This window comes from Hylaeus anthracinus, unplaced genomic scaffold (genome assembly GCF_026225885.1).
Source record: "Hylaeus anthracinus isolate JK02 unplaced genomic scaffold, UHH_iyHylAnth1.0_haploid 0, whole genome shotgun sequence".
NCBI lineage: Eukaryota > Metazoa > Arthropoda > Insecta > Hymenoptera > Colletidae > Hylaeus > Hylaeus anthracinus.
Window position 1 is genome coordinate 23461789 of NW_026533254.1, and position 11601 is coordinate 23473389.

Genomic DNA, 11601 nt, shown 5'->3' on the forward strand with positions numbered 1-11601 from the left:
TGTCACAACTCTTATTCCTTAAGTTGTCACAACTCGCGCCCTCCCAAGTTGTCACAACCTATATCTCCTAATTTGTCACAACCTGTGTCTCCCAAGTTATCACAACTCTTATTCCTCAAGTTGTCACAATTCGTATCCCCCAAGTTATCACAATGTATGTCTCCCAAGTTGCCACAACCCATGTCTCTCAATTTGTCACAACTCCCATCCCCCAAAGTAGTCACAACCTGTCTCCCAAATTATCACAACCTATGCCTCCCAAGTTCTCACAACTCGGTAGCGAGCCCCCGTGATTCTCCGCGACGTCGTTTCAAGAAGCCGACCAAGGCATTAGGAGCACTAGAAATCCCGTTACGTCCAGTTCTCATGTTCCCGCGAATGAAAGTACACGCATGTACCTTGGGAGCATTTCGCACCGCTGAATCACGAGCACGGTCCGCTAGGGCCGTCATATTCGTCGGAAGGACATGGCTCTTTTTCTCCCTGGGTCGAATTCCTTCCCCGCGAGGAAGGCCAAGAGGAAAAAAAAGGAGCCTCATCGGCCGTTGCAGCAGCTAGAGCACCGCAGTGAGTCACTCTCGGTGACTGGCTCGTTGTAATTCATTGCGATGATTGAGCCCCCACCGCGTCCCTCGAGTACGGCTTCATTCACATCGGAGGAACGCTGACCCTGGGACCAGTCGCCTGTTGCGTGTCTGCACTATGAATTGGGAGTTTCTAGAATCGAGCATTCTCGACGGAATCGTGTGTCTGCGCTCTCGGATCGTTGGAATTCCTATTGTGTAGGCTTAGCTATTTAAAGGGGATCGCCTAACGATGGGAAGAATTTATGTAATTGAAAGGGCATGCGCGGTATTGTCTCTCGGATTGATGCAGTTTTTGTCTCTATGGCTGATACAATCTCTGCTCCTCGTGTTGACACAATTTCTAGGCCTCAAGTTCACGCAGTTTCATCGGTACAATTTACGTTTCAGGGTCCAATTTTAGTTAGAGTTAATGAGAAATTAATTAATTCCCGTTTGAATTACTTTTCCATGGTCTCGAGCATTTGCTTCGCATCATACACATTAAACGTGATTTCAAATGAACTTGAATCGCAGAAATCACAGAAACAGTTTACTTGTTCACGCGTTCCAGGTAAAGCCAGCGGGTTAATTATTCGTCGAGTTTCACGCAGATTTCATAATTGCGATAAAAAGTAGGCCTCCGTTGATTCCCGAAGGTAATACCTGTGTAACAGGTCAGCGTGAAATTCAATTAAGAGGCATCGCACGTGACCGCCTAGGGTTTTGCTTTCTATTCAAATCTGCTCCTATTCCTGAAACAGAAATTATTTTTAGAAATAATTCTATGGCCTACCGATAACAATTTATTTAGATTTCCAAATGATGGATTATAGTAGAAAAATGATACTTGACATTTTCTATTTTGAATTTTAACGTAGTGTCGTTGGAAGTTATATTAATACGATGATAATAAAAGTGACGATAGTGTGGACGATGTGAATATCATCTTATTCGAATGAGAAACCGGGATTTGTAGGAGGAGTTATATAATGTCCGGAGACATAATACTTGGACATATCCGATATGCGCTAAGACAGATTATATGATAATCGTAACTGGAGTCGATCTGATAGGCGACATCCTTAGTCACAATTTGTTAACCTTCTTGTTGCGTAGGTACAAAACGTTCTTTTCATTTTATGCAACCGCGTTACACTTGTTGAATGATTAATAAGGGCGATAAGTGCCGCGCGTTACACACGGCGGACCAGCGAGATAAGTTCCCTCCGGTTTCGTAAATGTTACAAACGAGGAATTTAGAGACTCTTTCCTTCTTCGAAGACGTTCTTCTTCCGAAAGCAACTGAGAACGTGTACTTATCAGTTATCGCGGCTGGTAAAAATAAGTTTGGTAAAAAGTGTTTAGACTGTGAATTATTCGAAGGAGCCGGAATGAAATCAAGAGTAACTAAATGCAATTGATCCGACGCAAATGATGATTAAGACGACATTGATTAGAATAGTACGTGCGATAACAATTGCAAAAATCCGTGAATCAGTTCGCGATAGCGCATATTTCATGTGCTACGCGTTTTCTTCTTTGTTGTTTACATGGGGTGTTTTATTTTGTTCACTTGGTGACTCGATAAGTTCTCTATTTGGAACTCGGTGACTGTGGCGTGAGTGGTGATTATTCACTGCGCAAAGAAATCCACTTGACTCGGTACTTGATACTCGATGAGTTCCACTCTACTTGCTACTCAAAGAATTCCACTTGATTCGCTACTTGGTACTCACTGAGGTCGACTTTACTTGCTGCTCAAAGAATTCTACTTTACTCACTATTAGCTGCTCAAAGAATTTTACTGTACTCACGATTCGCTATTCAAAGAATTCCACTGTACTCACTATTCGATACTCAAAGAATTCTACTGTGCTCACTATTCGCTACTCAAAGAATTCTACTGTACTCACGAATCAATACTCAAAGAATTTCACTTGACTCGCTACTTGCTACTCAAAGAATTCTACTGTACTCACGAATCAATACTCTAAGAATTTCGCTTGATTCGCTACTTGCTACTCAAAGAATTCTACTGTACTCACCACTCAAAGTATTTCACTCTACTCACTACTCGCTACTCAAAGAATTCCACTCAAAAAATTCCACTCTTCTCACCACTTGCTACTCAAAGAATTCTACTGAACTCACTAATCAATACTCAAAGAATTTCACTTGATTCGCTACTTGCTACTCAAAGAATTCCACTCTACTCACCACTCAAAGCATTTCACTCTACTCACTACTCGCTACTCAATGAGTTCCACTCTACTCGCTACTCGATGCATTCCGTTTCCAAGAATGCTTCTCCCGACATTCTATTGTGAACGCCGCTTTACGGTCAGTCCCGCTCGTCGGCATTCGGATCCGTCTATCCGAGTGGGACACTCGCTCCATTCCCATCTTCGCCTCTCTCCGCAGTATCTACCTGTTGCTCGAGCAGCGAAGGCTGCGCTTTACCTGCTCCGCAGCTTGTCGCGCCTCCTCGAATAATCTCGCATCCGCGCACCTGACTTCTCCTCGTTCCAACGATTCTCGAATCTAGAATTCGTTTATCCGTCGATCCCAATCGTACCCCGCCTCCCCCCGCCCCCTAATCGATCAACAATTCGTACAGATAAGAACAGTCGCGAAACGTTCCGTTCGAGTAACGCGAGTTCCTTTTCCGCGAAACGTCGATCAGTGGATACAGTGTCGGTCGTGGTCATCGTGGCTCGTTGCTAGAATCAATTGCTTCCGGTGTGCGAGTGCTCCATCGATCAGTATGACAGTGTCGGTGCACGGTGGCTGACGTGCCTCTTGGATTGATCGGAGACCTTCCGCGGACTGCTCCGGTGAGTTGATTTGAAAAACGCGGAGAAATAGTCGACAGTGTCGCGGGATGGACCCGATAGTTGACAGAGGTTCGAGTAAAATCGCTGTGGATAGTGGGAGGAAATAAACTATTAAAAGGTCAACGTTTGGACGTAGGAGGTCAGCCTGAAAAATTGAAATTGAAAAATTGTTGGCATGGCGACTGGATAATCCGATATTTGGTATCATTACGGAATTAGCGTTGCAGTCACCGAACCGTTAGTCTTGAAACGTGTATCAGAGGGGACCTGGAGACTAGGATAGTCGTATTAGAACTTATTTTTAGACCTGGCAGGTCGTTGCCATTGGGTTTGACGTTTCTAAAAATCGTTTGCCTCGATTAGTTAGCGTTAGGAAACAGGCTTCTTGGGAAACTGCTACTGTAGGAATTTAGTTTTGAAAACCTACCCAAACTGCTGGCCCTGGATAAGATATTCCCGAACAGGGTCATTCCAAGCTTAAGTGGTGGCCAGGTTATCGATGTCGGTCGACGCTAGTGAAAACAGGTAGCAGCTCAGGATAGATAAGAGTCGAATTACCCGACGTTATCGGGCTGTGTCATATAGGATTTGGAAAGCAGTCAAACTGTTGACGTTGAGCGATACGTTCTACGAAATGGTTACTGGAAACTAACTTCCTGGTCAGGTTAGCAGCATTAATAAGTAGCTGTGGAGGAACAGTTGTTGATGTTAGGTCTCTGATTAGGATACTATCGGTAGACTTGTTTTGGAAGAGCCAAGACACCTGTGGACTGCATCGAAATCATGGTTTCTAACTTCGAATAAAATTTTCTTGAACTGGCCCAATCGTAAGCTAAACTGTACGTCAGCTTCGATCGTGTAGCTAAATCTTGGTGGAGGTTGCGTGGCAGGTTCTCGGTGATGGCTTCTGTCCAAAATTCCAGTCAACTGGATTGACCAGTTCGTGTAAATCAAACATTAAAAGTCCTCATCTTGAGACAGTGTCCGTTCGCCTCGTGGAGGGGAAATGATTCATCGAGACGGTCACAGTGCAATCGCGTTTTTTGTGGACAGTTTGCGATGTTCCGTTTCCTGAAAACGGGATATGTTAATATCCGGAGGGATTCAAATATCCGACGCGTAATTTTATGCAGGAGGAATGGAAAATTAATGGAAAATTAATGGAATGCGTCTGATAAAATTAATGTTGCTTTCTTCGATTAGAAAGAATTAACAGTTGATTAAGAATTAAAGAATTAACTTGAATTCATGTGTTGCATGGGTTCTATAAGAGGAAACAGTTACTCCGAGTTATAGGTGTTTATATCTCCATTCTTGGCATATTCTGGAGGAGTGAGTAAAGTACCTTGAGTAGAGAGTAGAGAGTAGTGAGTAGAGAGCAAAGTACGTTGAGTAGAGAGTAAAGTACGTTGAATAGAGAGTAGAGAGTAGTAAGTAAAGTACGTTGTGTAGAGAGAAGAGAGTAAAGTACGTTGAGTAGAGAGTAGAGAGTAGTGAGTTGAGAGTAAAGTACGTTGAGTAGAGAGTAGAGAGTAAAGTACGTTGACTAGAGAGTAGAGAGAAGAGAGTACTCAACGTACTTTACTACGTTGAGTAGAGAGAAGAGAGTAAAGTACGTTGAGTAGAGAGTAAAGTACGTTGACTAGAGAGTAGAGAGTAGTAAGTAAAGTACGTTGAGTAGAGAGAAGAGAGTAAAGTACGTTGAGTAGAGAGTAGCGAGTAGAGTCGAATTCGTTGAGTAGTGAGTAGAGGCAGAAGAACGAATGAGACTGACGATTTGAAAAGGAAATTTCTTCAACCATTTTGTTTCCACCGATCGAAATCATAATCACGTAAGAACTAAAGTTTCATAACGACTATCTCCGTTCGAAGATAACTCTTATCGCTATGACGGATTTGTTATTTGATCGTCTAGGCTCCAATCGGGTTATCCTTGTCCAAACATCAGTTCCGCTGCGTTTCTCTGCGATTCCTCTCGATACGGGGATTCATTCGCGCGTGAATCACAAGATACAATATCATCGGAAATGGGAATAGTTCTTCAGAGTTCTTCCAAGTTCTTTCCAAGCAAAAGTTTCGAACAGACATTACTCGTCACATACAAATCGGCATGATTAGAAAGAAAAAAAACACGTGGATTTGACCGCAGTTGCGAAAATTGAATTCGTCATTCTGTTATTTATTGTTCGCGTAAAATTTTGCCCGTCACTGGGTGGCATTCGTGATATCGCCACTTCGTGGAAGATAATCCACACGCAAGTTCGACGAAGCCTTCGTCTAATTGCTGTCGATGTCTCCACGGTACACTGAGCGCATTGTAACGTTGTGATCCGACGCTGGTTGGTTGGTACGTTTGTTATAATGTTTATTAAGACCGTAGCTAAGGAAAATAGGCACTCGGATGAGACGATAATGAACGATTGAGCTTCTTCAATGATGATTACGAAAGTAAATAAAATGAATGGAATTTTCTGAAGCAGCGTACATTCAAGTGAACTCTGTCTTCAATAGGTGTTTTCGTAGTAATTTATTTCGATGCTACTTTGAATTTTTTGTACGATGTAAATTCGATGTCTATTTTCAATTTAAGTGATTATCACTTTGAAAAAATATTTCATTAAGGATTTAAATATCTACTGTAATATAATTTATTACTAATATGCGAATGTTGGTCTGATTTAAGTATGATAAATTGTTCGAAATACATCGCAGAACGGTGCGATAAAGTTGCTTTTATCAACAATCGTCTGATACAGAATTATAAAAAAAAAAAAAAACAAGAGTACGTCATTTATGAGAATTAATAGGAATCACTTGTTTGAGTAACTCTTGGTAACTATTCCATTATCTCCATCCATGATACACTATCTTCTGTGTCTGGCGTATCAGTTTCTATAGACACAAAAGAATACAGAATTCAAAAATTGGAAAATAGAAAATAGTAGCGGTTATAGGAAATTCAAGTAAATACAAAACATTGAACCAGACGTCTAAATATTTATGTAAATCCACGACGCTATGTCCCGTTGCAAGAAGGTTCGTGCACCGTCCTTCCAAAGCTTTATACTCGTCCAAAACACTCAACAGGTACTCCCACCCGTCGCCGAAAAGCCGGGCACGTTGGTTAAAGCAACTTGCTTTGTCCCTTCGGAATGCATACTTCGGAATGCGCCTCGGTGGCCGTCGCATTTCCGGGTGCATCTCCGGGAACAGATAAGAGGCGCAAAAGGCAACCTGGAATTCCGGGGCAGCGAAGTCTCACGTTGGCGCAACGTGATCCTTGTACTTGTCGCCGCGGGTACGTGAGACGAATACGATCTTTCCTTTTCTGGTTCGTCGTCGCTGGTTTTCTGCTTTTCCGGCATTCCCTGGCCGACGGAGGGCTCCTCTACGTGACGCGGTTCGCGACAGCGGGATTAGCCGCGGCTGTTACCTCGCGATCGAGACGATCGTCGTGAAATTTGGAACACCGCCAGCAGGGATCGACGGTCTTTCGAGGCGCGTGAGACGATTTATAGGGGAACCCCTCTGGACGCAACCTGGATACACGCGGACCTCGTCTGTGGTTCTTAGGGACGAGCAAGGGGGATCGGGACGCTTAGCAACAAGTGGCGAGGTCTGTTTTCGTGGAAAAGATGGTTGAAGTTGGATTTGTAGTACGGGAAATGGCGGGCGCTTAAGTAATAATTGTGATGAAACTATAGTATGGGGTGAAGTATTTATTTCGAGGTACTTTTCATAAACTATTAATTGAATATGGGGAGAAATGAACAATTAAGTAAGAAATGGTCTTGATTGTCTACGCTAGTTGTAGGTCTAGAGTCTATATAAATATAAAAATAAATTCAATCCTTTGTAGGATCGAATTACGCGCCAGTCGCAAAATGGTGGGCGTAATTAGGTGTCCATGGGTGTATGTTTGAAGAGCGCGAATCAGGAAGCGTGATAGATGGAATGTTTGTAAACGAGTGTATGATTGGTAAGGATCGAGAGAGAGAATATAAGAAACGGTGAGCGAACGTGAGGATGAATGTTAGAATGTAAGGGGAAGCGAGCGAAAGTAGTCAAGTAATAAAGATCATTTGTAAAATCGTAAAAGGGTTGAAACTTGTCCCCGGATATTTCCTACACCTTTGTCTTTATTACATAACTATATTTTAGTACAGTGAAACTAATAAAAGCTTGAACATTAGTACTAACCACCTCCAAATCTCGAAAAACAGCGAAGCAATCAGCTCCACCCCTTGGACCCAACCTGCTACCAGCTCAAACAACTCGATTCAACCTTCCCCAACTGATCACTCGCAAATCTGCCTAAACAGTACTACCTCAGCATCGACTAGATCCCCATGACGCGCCTAGCACCGTCGCTCCACCCTTAAATCAGCCTTCGGACTCCTCGAAGCCACAGCTTTCAAACTAAAACTGTCCCGACCCGCTGGATCGAACGCCAACCGATCCCCGCATCCCGAGATCAATCCGCGGTCCTCGAACGACGAAGCCAATTGCTTCCAGGACGTCGTAAATCCCCGGACAATCTCGACCACACCATTGAAATCCTTGCTAGGCGCGCCGCGTGCAAGAAATGCTGGAGTTTCCGGGTACATCGCGGCCGAGATAAGGCACCGAGACGCTGGGTGTCGAGGGAAAGTCACGGATCGGCTCGTGTTTCCCTCGGCACGGTAGAGGGAGGGGAGGGGAGGGGCGAAATAATCAGGCGAATCGCGCGAGGGACCCGGCGAGTAGCGAGTTGTAAGTGCAACAGTCGCGAGCGATAGGAGCGTGACGATAACGAGACAGTTTACGGCTGGTTAAGTCACGACTTTGGCGAACGTGCGTGAGCAGTTGGTATTAGTCTATCTGACGGGTGCCGCGACGACTGGCACGTTGACCCATTTGAATTAGAATCGAGCGATTAACTCGACCATCGGCGAATTATGGATCTCGAGTTCCTCGTTTGGTCCCGGTAACGCTTTCGTGGCTGCCTACTCAATGGTTCAATGGTCGAGACCGTTCTGGAGATGTTTTAATCGTCGTCGGAGAGAGCGATACTCACTACTCGACCGTATTCGACTCTACTCACTACTCGCTACTCGCTACTCAAAGTATTCAACTTTACTTGTTGCTCAACGAGTTGCATTTTACTTGGTAATCATCGTATTCGATTTCTACTCACTACTCAACGTACTTCACTCTACTCGCTACTCTACTCCGGGATTGGGATCAGAACGCAGGCATAAACAGCTACATCATAGAGATTCCCAGAAATCCCCAAGGTATCCTCTGCCAGGCCAAGGAAGGTTCGCTTTGAAGTCCTACCTATCTCTACTTACAACTCAATGAATTCGATTCTACTCACTGCTCAACTTATCTCACTCTACTCCAAATTGTGCCTAAAATGCAGACATAAATAGATACGACTGGGGGAAGGTTAGAAGTTCTGTCTGCGCTTATAGAATCCATACGCGTTTCGAAACTGGCAGCATTCCTTCGCCAGATCCTTTCCTTTTGTTCACGCCAGGATTGATTCAGCCGTGATGCAAGCGATAGTCCCCAGGTTTCGGTGACTATGCCTCGCACCTGGATACCGTGGAACAAACTGCACGTGCACGACGAACACTTACGCGGCTAACAGAGGGGGGAGGTCGCATTCTTTTCAATACTGTGTGCGTGACGAAAGAGTCACACTATCAATCTTCTCATGCTTGTGTCCAACAATCCTAGCAATTCGGGTTGGTCACTAGGTCTGACTCGAACTTAGGGTGCAGCCTTATCTAGAGCACTCGTTTATCAGCATCCCTGAAGAGGTCCATCTACCTGCCAACTGGATCCAACTCAGGTCTCATTCATCAAAAAGCATTTGAACAGTAGGTTTGGTTTGAACTTTGGACGCAGCCTTATTCAGAGCTAGCAATGATGCTACCTACACATTACGCTCAAATAGAAGTATCTCTGAAGAAGTTAAGCTACTTACCAACTGCATTCAACCAGTGTCTTGTTTATCAAATCGATGCCATAGGCTGGAACGCTCGATGTTCGCGTTTATATGAAACCGACGCCAACGGTATTCCAGCAACCTGAAACCTTTGGAAAACGTTTGACAACGTATTGAACACGTAGAATTGCACTAAATTACGTTGTTTAACACAGTTTCAATCAATTCCATAGGCTGGAACGCTCGATATTCGCGTTCATAGAAAACCGACGCCAACGGTACTCCAGCCACTTGAAACCTTTGGAGAAACGTTTGATAAAGTACTGAAAAAGTAGAATTGCAAAATTAATGAAACAACAACTTTCCAAATCTAGGCTACCGAGGTACCGAACAGACCTAAACCTGGCCCATCATCGACAACGTGCTCGACCTATTAACTCGACGAAACAATTTCATTACCGCGAACAATTCATTTCCACTGTCTCTCGAAGGCAGCATCCAACGCATCGGATATCCAGGCACAATGGCGCCTGATTGTAATCCTCGAGGCCTCGACGATCGTCTTACACGGAGCAATGTAAAATGAATTATAATGCAGGCAAATGAGGAGCGTCTCCATATCGAAAGCGCGGGTCTCTGTTCCGTTCACGACGGGGGTATTTTCACTGGCCATTCTGGTCAGCTTCAATGCGAGCTTGTTAGTCATCATCGTTGCACGATGCTGTGCGGCGCGTTCCTCGTGAGTCACAGCAACGTGGCGAGCATACAGACGCATGAGAAGCGAGCCACTCGAGACTTTTCAGCGGGCGTTCGCCGTTGCTTTTCGTCAATGAACGGACGTGTTTCCCTTTCTTTCGGCGCACCGTACGCTATTTTTGCCGCGGCGGCGCCACGCTGCCCCGACACCGTTTTTCTCCTGCGAGAATCGATCCCAGGCGATGACCTAAGCGACTCGCGATCGGGATTTTTCGAAACGAGATGTTTCACATCGCAGATGATCAGACTAGACTCGGATCGTTGAGCTTTTTTCAACACTCTGTTTCCATTAATTTATAGGCCTCCAGAAATCGAACAACTTTCGTTTGAAACATGTTTCAACAGCTCATTTCCTTCTCACCTTTTACCTGTAACGAGATTCCTTTTTACGTTGTCGCATAGATCCCAGTCAGTGACAACCGAACAGGAAGGTTCCTAAAATACCGCCGTAACCTATTCTATGACCCACTTCTACAGCATTCCTTGCCAGGTCCACAGGAGGTTTCCCTGTAATATTGTCACCAAAAGACAGAAACAATAACATATACAGAGTGAGTCACCACCAAGATAAATTCAACTATCTATTACACAATATTTTATTCGCGAACTTATTTAGATTCAAGTCGCTTAACTATCTATCTAAAATACTATCTAAAATATTAAATTTCTAAATTGTAGACTCAGTACAGCTTCCTACTACACCTTCCTAATCGTGAGAGGCTCTAATCTCGAGCAGGGACACTTGAAACCTAATCCAGACTCATTTCACTGCTTAATTTCCTTAGTATTCGAACACTCGAAAACGTGGTCGAGCACTCGGTGAACACCCTGTAGAGCCGCACAGTGGACCCCGTTGACGATAAAAAGTGTAAACGTCAACGTGGCCGTTCTTCACCGCGGCGGTGAAGTTCAATGCACTTGCACGCGGTCCGATTTCCAACTTTTCCCACGACCGCGACCGAAATCCACCTAACCGGTGCTCCACGTCTTCGAATGCAAGTTTCTTCCAGAATTGGAATTTGCTCGATCGTCTAAACAAATTCCAAAGAGTCTTCCGGTAGGGAGCTAGGCTAGGCCGTCATCGGGGCCAGGAAACAATTTTTTTAACCCCCTCCAGAATTCTTTGCTCTGGATAAAAATAATAAAAACATTTAGTAAGTGCTGTGCTAAAATTTCGTCACTGAACACACTTCCTGCAATCGTATTCGCTGAAAATAGAGAGATTAACGCCCCGTGGGCGTTACAGACACGCCCCTCTGTTCAATCATTCAGGAGTCTATCCGAGTAAGAAAACAATGTTTCGAATCCTCCTTAGAATCATTTACTCTGAGTGAAAATAAGGGAATCATTTTGCTCGTCTCCAGCAGTCCTATCCGTTAGGCACGCGAAGTGAACGCCCCGTGGGCGTTACGGACACGCCCCCCTTGTTCAATCATTCAGGAGTCTATCCGAGTAAGGGAACGATGTTTCGAATCCTTTTTAGAATCATTTACTCCGGATGAAAATAATA

The 11601-nt window shown here is 44.3% G+C and overlaps 1 protein-coding gene across 4 annotated transcripts in view; it reads left to right on the top strand.

Moving 5' to 3' along the window:
- The window catches only part of LOC128894159 (pleckstrin homology domain-containing family G member 3), a 56971-nt gene that overhangs the window by 34747 nt on the left and 10623 nt on the right, over positions 1-11601 (top strand). The window contains exon 1 of one of the 4 annotated variants that reach the window (XM_054155674.1): positions 2985-3400. The exons of the other annotated variants lie outside the window; for them this stretch is intronic. The gene's annotated coding sequence lies outside the window, so the exon portion shown is untranslated. Of the gene's footprint in view, positions 1-2984; positions 3401-11601 lie in introns of those variants that run through there. 4 annotated transcript variants of the gene reach the window in all.